Raw genomic sequence first — 10,730 nt, 5'->3', positions numbered from 1 at the left:
ACCCCCGCTCAGAAAAGAAAAACCGAGCGCCAAACTGCCGAATCTCTCCTTCACTGTGAAATGGTCGGCAGAAATAGTGCCAGTTTTCAGAGCACCTCGCCATTCCTGATTGAGGGGCTCTCCGTGCCCCCCCACCCCGCCCCCCACCTCAGTCCCAGCGCCAGGGACACAAACCAGAATGAGTTTTTTTAAGAAAAAAGAAAAACATTTTTTGGTTGGACAACATTTATTTTTGAAGCGGGGTCGGCAGATTTCAATCCGCTGGCGAATTGGAGCGAGGCGAGGAATAGAACAAAGCAATAAAACGAAGCAGTGGGAGCGGATTCAGTGTGTGTGTGTGTACCCGCTTTAAGAGTGGGAGGTGATTGACTGGGACACTGGGTGAATGTCTGAAAGCTGTTCCTCCCGGCTCAAAGCCCTCCCTCCGGAAAGCAGGGATCAGAAAGGGTCGAGGACATCAGATGCGCCGTCATATATTTCTTTTTTTTTTCATTAACCGATTCGACGATTTATAGATTTCCCGGATTCCCACTTTTGTTAAAAAAAAGAGGGCAAAATCTCATTTATCGTAACGAGGATATCTTTTGTTTCATTAGTGGGGGAGGGAGTAGTAGGGAGAGAGAGAAATGGTGGGGGGGGGGGGTGGTGGGGGGAGGTTGTGTCTATTGTCTCCAGCCATAGAGCCCTGGTCGTGGTCAGATTAAATATGACCTTTCCTTTCAATAGCTGGGCTTCTAAGTACTGTATAAGCAAATTCCTTCAATGTTACTAGCTTGTTGTTTTTCAGCTTGAGCGAATCGGTGTAATGGAGAATTTGCCCAGACGTTTCTCAAGGGCATCCTGGAGATTTATTTTGCAATCTCAACATCAACAGGAGCAAGACAGATCAAGCTAATCTTCTCCCAGCCCTCTCGCACCCTGTTATTTATTTGCTAAAGAGGGTAAGTGGCCTTTCTTCAGAATTGGAAATGCAATTTGGGGGGGGGGGGGAGAGAATTATTTTGTGTTTATTTTTAAAGGGGGGGGGGGACGTGGAAAGAAACTCAACTACTTTAATACCATCTGAGCGCACATTCGCGCCATCAAATCGATCGACCTGTCTGTACTCAAAATACACACGGAATTGGGGTTTTTTTTAAAGGTTTTATCTGGTTTTGCTCTGCCTTCCACTTTCTGCGCTCAGATACATTGATAGATCACAGTGGATTACCCTGAGCCGAGACGGTGCTATTACAAGAAGGACGGGGGCCCTAGGCTGCTTTTAGAAACCCCCATAACCAGGACAGTGTGTGGAAAGCCTGAATCTGCCCCCCCCCCACCCCCTCCACATCACCCATCACAACAATGCATAGTGCTGCGGATCTACCGGAGGCTGAAGTCGCCCACAGCTATATATATATATATATCTGAAAGCTGATTGACAGTGACGTCTGGGGAATTAAGGAATAGAGTTGCGTTTGGCGTTTTGTTAATCAGTTCGATGGAGCGCACAGACAGATGAGATGAGAGAGAGGCTGGGCCATGGCTCACTGTCCTCCGGGGAGCCGGCGAGGGGAGGCGGGGTGGCGGGGATTGAGGAGTCGGCCCAAAGCACTCTGCACACAGACACACAAAACAGGAGTCACATTAACCAGCAGTAACTGGGAATTCAGCGCTGACTGAAAAAACAAGCCCACATTAGGATCCATGCACAGTTTAACCTTACAAAAACAAGGCGCCCAATGATGTAATTTCAGAATAAGAAAACACAGGGAATGATTTAAATAAAGATAGGTTTGGGTAAATAAGTTGTAAAGAAATGTTCTACCCGAAACCTTTCAAAATTTCTAATAAATATCACAGCTTCAGCCGCCGAGGACACTGAGTTCATTTAGAAAATGTGGGACTGGGATTATAAATGTATCTGTTGTGCCGATTGCGTTTTTATTGCCAACTCTTGTCATGCGGTATGGCGTGACCTGAATTAAATTATATCTAATTTATATCCTTATATATCTATATCGTTATTATTCTGTAATTATACAGAGTTAATAGAATAATGGTCACGAAATGTAGACATTTACGTTTGAATGCGGCTGCTGACTCCAAACTTGTGTGACTCCGAGGAGAGGATTTAAACATATCTTCTTTCTGTTATTTGTAGGTTTGTCGACGAGGGTGCCAATTGACTCTTCGGCCTGAAGAATTTCACATCGGCCAAAATAAAATTGTGAACTTTTCTCTTTTTTAACCCCCTAATCCCCTAAAACAAAAGCCTCGAACTAAAAAGGCAGCGAGGAGCTGGGTGTCTGAGCGCGCTAATGGGTCTCCCCGGAGCTCCCACTGTCAAACACAACACATGAGGCTCGGTTTATTAAAAGGTAGGCGCTCTGAAAGAACATTTTAAAAAATGAAAAATGTGTGTGTTGGTTTGTGTGTGTGTGTGGGGGGGGGTTAAAATAAATAAATCGAAAATAAAGATACAAAGAGTCAACCAGTATGGAAAGGAGGTCTAGATCTATATTTTTAAATATAAAAATGTCTAATTCTGAGATGACTGAGTTTTAACGTTGAGCGGCACATACAATATAGATTCTAATCGTTTTAGGAATATATAAAGGAACGATCCCGTACCAACCGACATCAAACAATAAAGAAAATAAAGTGGGTGCCGGAGATGGGTTTGACTCCTTGCTCTCAGGCTGTAGATATTGCTCGGGTCTAAAACTAGAAGCAATAATGATCGAGCGTTTTTTAGCGCTACAATCGTTAGGACAGGAAATCAGACAGAGAGTGGACAGACAAATGCCTCTCCCAAGGTCGTTTCGTTGTTGGAGGATCAGGATTGTGTTCGGCCGGCTAGTGTTTGGTAATGGCAGTAACCTCCTCATTTAAAGAGAGTGAGTTTTTTCTCGGATCAATCCCTGACGGTGTACACCTTTCTCTCGGTCACTGCGTACAGCTACATGAGATTCTACCTTTACTAATCATTGCCTCCTTTCATTGGACAATTTTACATTGCCCCTTCTCTGCCCAAGAAAGCGCTTCTGGCTATGTCCCATTATCTGTCTTAAGTATCATAAACATTCAGTATCTTATTCCGGACGCTCGCTTTCACTCTCAGTTCTCTACTTATTTCCATTCCTTTCTGGAAGGAAACAGCAGCTTTTTGGAAAGAGACCTTGCACTTTCAAATCTGGCCTGGTTTTAATAATCCCTGTTTAAAAGAAGTGTTTTTGGCAACAGCAGTCCTCGCTGTCCGTGTCTTCCTGACTCCACTTCTATCTATTTCACTGTCTCTCTCTGAAGATACGAACTCCATCCTGGTTTAGCCGGGGAACTGCGAGCGTCTCCAGGCGAGCCTGCTGGCGGCACAACCTGGACATTTATCCCTTGCCTCCTCAATCAAACACGCTAAATCTTGGCCAGCTATTTCTACTGAAAGGAATCCTTTTAGTCATCGCAACATTTGTAAACAGAAAGCTTGTGGTTGGCATCCCTACCCCTCTCCACCATCCCCCCCCACCCACACTCACATCTATATATATTATATTAAAACCCTCAATCACCCAGTGCACATTATAAGGATTGATAATATAGGAATGGATCTCATTAAGAGCCTGATGGTTTTAATCTATTTGTGAATTTAGAGGGACAGACAGGGAAACACTGACACTGGCAGAAATATGATGTGGTTGTGATATCAATATTTAAAATCGTCATCTTATTAATGTGTAGACAGCCGCAAATAAATATTAATATGTATATATATGGTGCGGGAGTTGAAATGGAAGTACCTCCGCAATAGTGATGCCAAGCTGTAGCAATACTTATATATAAATATATGGATCACTATGCCTTGTGATATACCTGAGGACAAACGTGTGGGTATACATGGAGGGGTGAATGTGCAAAATTAAAGATGAAAAAGCGATTAGCATACGACCAAAATTTAATGTCAAATAGTGAACATACGGTGTGTGTGTGTGTTGGGGAGAGCGTGAGTCAAGCAGAACGATATTAACAGTAATAACATTGCTGTAGATTTCATCTCCCTGGGTTTTCTCTGCGCGTCTGGACGGGAAGTTCAAGGTAAACTTGGGCCCTTTGTTATTACAGACAGCCCATCAGTTCACACAGTCGGCAAGGAGTTGATGCTGAACTGTTGTGTTCCTTTCGGGGCTCCACGAAAGAGACCTGCGTCCTTAATGAATGCAGTCCTGTATAATTAAATAATTGACTGTTCCCCGGAGGAGCTATTCGCCGCATCTGTTCGCGGACTCCACAGGGGATCCTAGACAATACAGGACAGGCAGAGACTGAAGGAGGCTTCCCGGCATATAGTTAGTTGTTTCATGAGATGCTGTTTTGGCTAACCGCCTACTACTGTCTCGAATAAGCGGCGGTGGGGGGGGGGATGGTGGGGGAGAAATCCGAAAAATATTTAATAAACAAAATACATCTTAAATCGTGTAACAACTCAATGCCGTTCAGCCATTTGTCTTCCAGATGTCGCCAAATATAATCACCTGGATTTTAAAATCACACATCAGAAACCTGGTAACAAGTTCTGCAATTTACTGGGGAGCTGGGTCTCAGATGGCCTGGACAACCCGGGGATCCGTTGACCGATGCTGAATTCCGAGCTGTTTGGGGGGTTAGGGAGAAAAGGGTTGGATGTTTTGTCAGTAAATATGAAAGAGCAGCAAATGTGGGTGCCGGACGTTTAGTTATGCGTTGATAGTTTCCTTCGCAATAAGCTGTGCACAGTGATAGAAGGTGAGAGCTTTTTGATGAATCCATTCATAAAATCAGAAATGATTGCAATTGCTGTTTAAAAAAAAGCTTGCATCAGGGATCAGGGGGCGGGCAGTGCAGGGTTGCAGAGTGACTGTGATATAGGAGGATATTGTGGTGTTAGATTTGCGTCCACGTTTCTGTATTGCTTCAAGATTTAAAAAAATAAAGAGTTAATTAACATGTTTTTTTGTTGCATTTATGTCATTCTAAGAAATAAACCTGGCTCTTTAAACTCGCTGTCATTGAGTGCCCTCGAAGCCTGATTTTCCCAGCACCTGCCCATTGATAGCAGACCCGGCAACAAGACCTGTTTCACCCGCACCTGGAAAGTCACCGAGACATCCACCGTTTGTGGAACAGGGTGAAAATCAGGCAGAACTCCCTCCGAAAGGCATATTTAAAGTCCCTTGTCTGGGAATTGTTTGGACAGCCCCAGTCCCTCAGTGGTTCTGTTAACTGAGCAGTATTTTGAGTGAGGATCACAGAGGGGATTGGGGGGAAAAAAGACGGGAGTTTTTGGGGATGGTAGGGACATGAAAGTGAGGTGCCGGGTCTCTCGCAGAGCAGGCGAAATGGTGTGTTTTATCGCTCTTTTCAGGGGTAGTTTAATGACCAAAAGTGTGAGTTGTTGAGCTTTGCATCATTGCCATTGACTTGTCTGCCCGCTTTGAACAGCTAAAATACAATTACACCGCAAACTACTCCATTCCGCGGCAAAACGCCTGGAGACGTCGGGGAGCGCTGTACAAATGTCTTTTTAAAACAGTAAGATGAAATTTCCAAGGTTTCTGGGAATAAATGCGTACTTTGAGAGTGAATTGGTCGTTCTTGCCACCTGGTATTTGCTCTGGTTTCGCCTCTCAGCCCAGAGGCAACAAGACAAATAGCAAAAATGGCCATGTGGCCGCAACACTGTTCAATAATCACCATGCGGACTCAAATGGGGCCTGTTTTTTTGTGGAAGCAGGTCTTGCTTTTAAACAGCTGTAGTCCCCTATTCCAACAGACCCGCAGTCATTGTCTAAAATATGTGTTTCCACTTAAACAGAGACGCCGCTTTCCCCCGGTCAGAGACTTGGATTGTAATAAACCATCCTGGCTGTTTTAAAACCCAGGGTTCTTTTTTTAAAAACAATCATCTAATAAGACATTTGCAAAAGAAAAACCGGCGCCAGAAAGAGCGATTTCCACCCGCCCCACCCTCTATGGGAAGTGGGACCCGAATCTGCCTTCACAACGTTTATGGTGGTCATGATGTTGAGATGCGGTGAAATTTGATGTGTGTCGATATGCGCGATCTTCTCCACTTGGAGCCGGCAGTTTGCCGTGGTCATGATGTGGAGATGCCATGTGCTGATGAACTCCCCACTCACCTGACGAAGGGGCAGCGCTCCGAAAGCTAGTGGCTTTTGCTGCCAAATAAACCTGTTGGACTTTAACCTGGTGTTGTGAGACTTCTTACTGTGTTTCCCAACGTTTACACAGGAGGATCCCACGGACGGGGAGGGCGGGCTGGTTGAAGCGCCAGTTTGGGGGGGGGGGCGGTGGTGGTGGGCGAGCTTGGCAAACTGAAGTGGGGGGTGGGTATCCGCACGTAACCGTCTCCTTCTAACACTGACTGTCCACAGTACAATTGACGGAGTGAATGCGGGATCTCACTCTAGTCAGTCCAAGTTAAAGGAAAAGTTGATGAGAGTGGAGACCGTTCTCACTCTGTGACCAGTATAGTAACTAGCTCTGACCGGGCAAAAATAAACAAAAGCGACTGCCAGATCTGCTGAGTATTTCCAACTTGTTTATTTCGGATTCCTGGCATCCACAATATTTTTGTTTCCGAACCTCTTTGTTTACAGATTGCTCACACAAATTAAGTGTCGCTTACAAGAGGGTGGACTGTTCACTGTTTACTTAGCTTGTCTCGCAGTCACTGGTCACAGAGTTCCTGCTGTGGGGTGGGATCTGGGGAGGGGGGGGAGTCCACATTAGGTGTTTTTTCTATTGTTAATTCATCAGGGGCGGGGGCTTGTATATAAAAAAATGCACAGCAGAACGCAAACTCTGCAACCAGGAATAACAATGCAGAAACTGCTCGGGAGTGGAGTTTTGTGAAAATATTCCTCGATTAAATTAACCCCAGCTCTCGAAGTGAGGGAACAGAACGGGGTTCCGAGCATCTGGAACGGTTAATAAATGGAGTTGACTGGATCCAGGCAGATCCACGGAATAAACATCAAAGCAAAATAACAAACATTCCACTCAATAGAAATCTCAAAGCCAATTAATGAATGAAAGAGTCTCTTTCCTGTTGTCTCACCATTTCTCTCTCTCTGGAGCGTCGGAGTTTGGAAATACTGGATAAGACACTCACACAGTTCCTCATTTTACAAAACTGCCAGCCGAAATTGAATTTTGTGTGTAATAAATGGTCCGAATTTTGGTACGATTCAGCAACGAACGGACTCTATAAGGTGTCAAATCCCACCCTGGGGCAAGCTCTGAGGGTTTCTCTGCTATTTTAGGTAAGATATATTCTCTGGGGACATCTGGCTAGTAAAGGCCCCAAGCCGCCTGATGACCTTGACACAGTTGCAGGGCCGCACCGAGGCTTGAGTGAGGCGGCTGACCCTGGGTTCAAGGTGAGCGGCCGCTCGCCTGGGGTTATTGCAAGGATATCAGGGCACATTTCAGGAGCCGTGAATGAGGACTTGGAATGTTGCCATTCACGCCGCCCTCTCGCCTTTCCTAACTCCAGTACTCTCCAACATGCAGAGAACCTCAGTCTATAATGTCCCGTCCTCTGTGAGTTAGGTAACTAGTGCAGGCACAGAGCAGCAGAGGATAAAAATCTAAATCAGTGCATACACTATCGATTGCTGGCTGCTGTGCATTATTATCTCACTCCCTAGCATTTGACTTTTGGATGTAAAAAAAACTACCAGCGCCCATGTACTGATGTCTCCTTTTTTTTGTACCTGGGCCAGTGCAATCCCAGACGACTTGACTTTGAATGAACGGAACTCATTTTAAAAGCGATGCGAGATGGGGTGGGGTGGAAAGTGGGCGGTAGAATGGATGGTTTGGGTGATCTTGGAGAAGAAGCATTCTCACTGCAGGAGGGATATGAGAAGTGAAGGGTTTCACCGAAGCAACTCTGGAGATCACCTGAGTAAGTGCACACACACACACACATATCAGAGGGGGACGAACAGTTAAAAGATAATGGAGTTCCCGACCTTCTCTCAGCTAAAGTGATTGAAGTTCAAGTTAAATTGCCAGTGTGACACTTTCAGTGTGAACGCAGTTTAAACCACCACCCCCAGTACCCCCTCCGCCTTTTTAAAAATTTCTCCTGGCAATAACCATCAGCAGAATAAGGTTAATGCTAATCACTGTAGCTGGCGCTCCAACCCAAATGGGTTTTTTAAAACACATCAAATTCACTTTAAAAAGGTTACTCCCCCCCTCCCCTTCACATCCACATTTCAATAAATGCTGCATTCTGCTCAGAAACGGGGCCGAGTGGAAATGATTTAATTGCATTTATGCAAATGAGCGAAGCAGTCAATAAAAGAAGAGGGGAAAACGGGTCCATTCAGCAATTTTTATGCAAGGGCAGTAATGTATAAACAAAATGGTTGTGTTGAACAGGCTGGGGGAGGTGACTGAAGGGGTCCCCTGAGGAATGTGAATGTCATAGGAGCTTGCAATATCACTTACGTGAAATTTAATATGAGCAAATACTTCAGCATCCAAATGGGATTTAGTTTATGAAAGCCGAGTCTGTGTACAATACCAGCCAACCCTGTTATGTGCGTGGTTGGTTTGATTGCAGCTCTGTCGTGGCTGGAAAGGAGGTTTGCATGCACTGAAAGTTATTTAGAAGCAGCCAGGCCAAATTAACCCACGGTGCATAGAAAGTCATTTGCAGTTAACAACAAAAAAAAGAAATCGCGTTTGTAATCACACTATATCAGCAAAATGGATTTTCTATAAAGTTCTCACTCTGATTATTAGCAACTTAAATTGGCAAACTACGAAGAGCCACGGGACACAACTCTCAGCCTCCTTTCCAGCTCGGATTCAGGAAAACCTTGCACAGGGGCAGAGCTCTCTCATTAGAATAACTTAATCACCAAACTCATATCAAGCGACAGGAACTTTGCAAATCTTTGTTGAAAGGAAAGGGAAGCAATCAAGGGAGGAGAAGCAACTGCAGCTTGGAGAGTAAAGGATAAAGTTAGTGAATGCTTAGAACTTCTCAAAGATCCCTGACAGGAGTGTATTTTTTCTAAAATGATTGGCCAATTTCACATTGTGGGTACTGATATTTCATAGTTAATTCCTGACTGTCATTATTGTTTCTCACCAACCATTGATTAGATCCTATTATTTCTTAAGTCCTTTTGTCCTTGGGTTGATTCAGTTTACCCACTCCTTGTCCACGTCCTGGCCTCTCCAACATTAGAATCACCATAAACTACAATGCTTTTTTATTTATTGGTGTCACAAGTAGGCTTACATTAACACTGCAATGAAGTTACTGTGAAAATCCCCTAGTTGCCACACTCCGGCACCTGTTCAGGTACACTGAGGGAGAATTTAGTATGGACAATGTACCAAACCAGCACACTTTTTGGAGCATCCGGAGGAAACCCACACAGACACAGGGAGAATGTGCAAACTCCACACAGACAGTGACCCAAGCTGGAAATTGAACCCAGGTCTCCGGCGCTGTGAGTCAGCAGTGCTAAGCACTGTGCCACCGTGTCGCACCTGGGAGTGCTGAGAGGAGACAAGAGTTTGAATGATCTGACACTACGCACAATGCCATTGCCAGACTTTGAATAGTGTTGCCGGACATTGTTGAGCAAGGGTTTATGTCAGAGTTGGCCCAAAAACTTGTCACTTACACAAGCAAATGTAACAGGGAGGGATACCAGGACACTGGTATGTTACAACATGCAGAGGATTCTGGACTATTATGTCAAGTCCCCATCTTGGTGGACCACCACTTTGTGGAGGATATATTCCTGCCAATACAGTGAAGAATATAACCAATAAGTCTACATTCAAAGTTTGCACTCATTGAGTGTCGCTGTAGGAAAACAAGTCTATTAGTAGTAATAAGAATTCAGTTTAAATTTGACTGATATGCTTTGACCTCATAAACTGTAAGGTAGTAAATAGTTCATGTGATATAAAGAAGAAACTTGTCTTTAAACAGCGCCTTTCAGAATATCTCTAATTTCTTTAAATGCAATGAAACACTTTTGAAGTGTAGTGACTGATGTAATGTGGGAAATGTGGCAGGCAATTTGGACACAGCAAGCTCCCACAAATTGCAATCTGACAGATGACCAGATAACATAAGAACATAAGAACATAAGAACATAAGAAATAGGAGCAGGAGTAGGCCAACTAGCCCTTCGAGCCTGCCCCGCCATTCAATAAGATCATGGCTGATCTGTCGTGGCTCAGTTCCACTTTCCTGCCCTCTCCCCATAACCCTTAATCCCCTCTCTTATCAAAAACCCATCAACCCGCATCTTAAAAATATTTAGCGAGGCAGCCTCCACCACTTCAACGGGCAGAGAATTCCAGAGATTCACCACCCTTTGAGTGAAGAAGTTCCTCCTCAACTCCGTTCTAAACCGCCCCCCCCCCCCTTTATCTTGAGGCTGTGCCCCCTAGTCCTACTGTCTTTTTTGATCGGGAAGAGTCTCTCCACCTCTATCCTATCCATCCCATTCATCATCTTATATGTCTCAACGAGATCTCCCCTCATTCTTCTAAACTCTAACGAGTACAAGCCCAGTTTATTCAGCCTCTCCTCATAGCTCAACCCCCTCAACTCCGGTATCAGCCTAGTAAACCTCCTCTGCACTCCCTCCAAGGCTATTGTTGGTGGAGGGGTGAATGTTGGAAAGGCCACCAAGCAAATTCTTTGATTC

General features: G+C 44.7%; 1 long non-coding RNA gene across 1 annotated transcript; it reads left to right on the top strand.

Moving 5' to 3' along the window:
• Nucleotides 1-656: 656 nt before the first annotated feature.
• On the top strand, nt 657-2,473 carry LOC145354842 (uncharacterized). Its single transcript, XR_013888909.1, has 2 exons — nt 657-941; nt 2,144-2,473. It is a non-coding gene; the product is annotated as an uncharacterized LOC145354842 (long non-coding RNA).
• Nucleotides 2,474-10,730: the final 8,257 nt, after the last annotated feature.

The sequence above is a fragment of the Carcharhinus amblyrhynchos genome, chromosome 18 (assembly GCF_965287045.1).
Source record: "Carcharhinus amblyrhynchos chromosome 18, sCarAmb.v2.hapA, whole genome shotgun sequence".
NCBI lineage: Eukaryota > Metazoa > Chordata > Chondrichthyes > Carcharhiniformes > Carcharhinidae > Carcharhinus > Carcharhinus amblyrhynchos.
The sequence above is the reverse complement of the archived record's forward strand: the minus strand, read 5'-3'. Positions and strand labels throughout refer to the sequence as shown.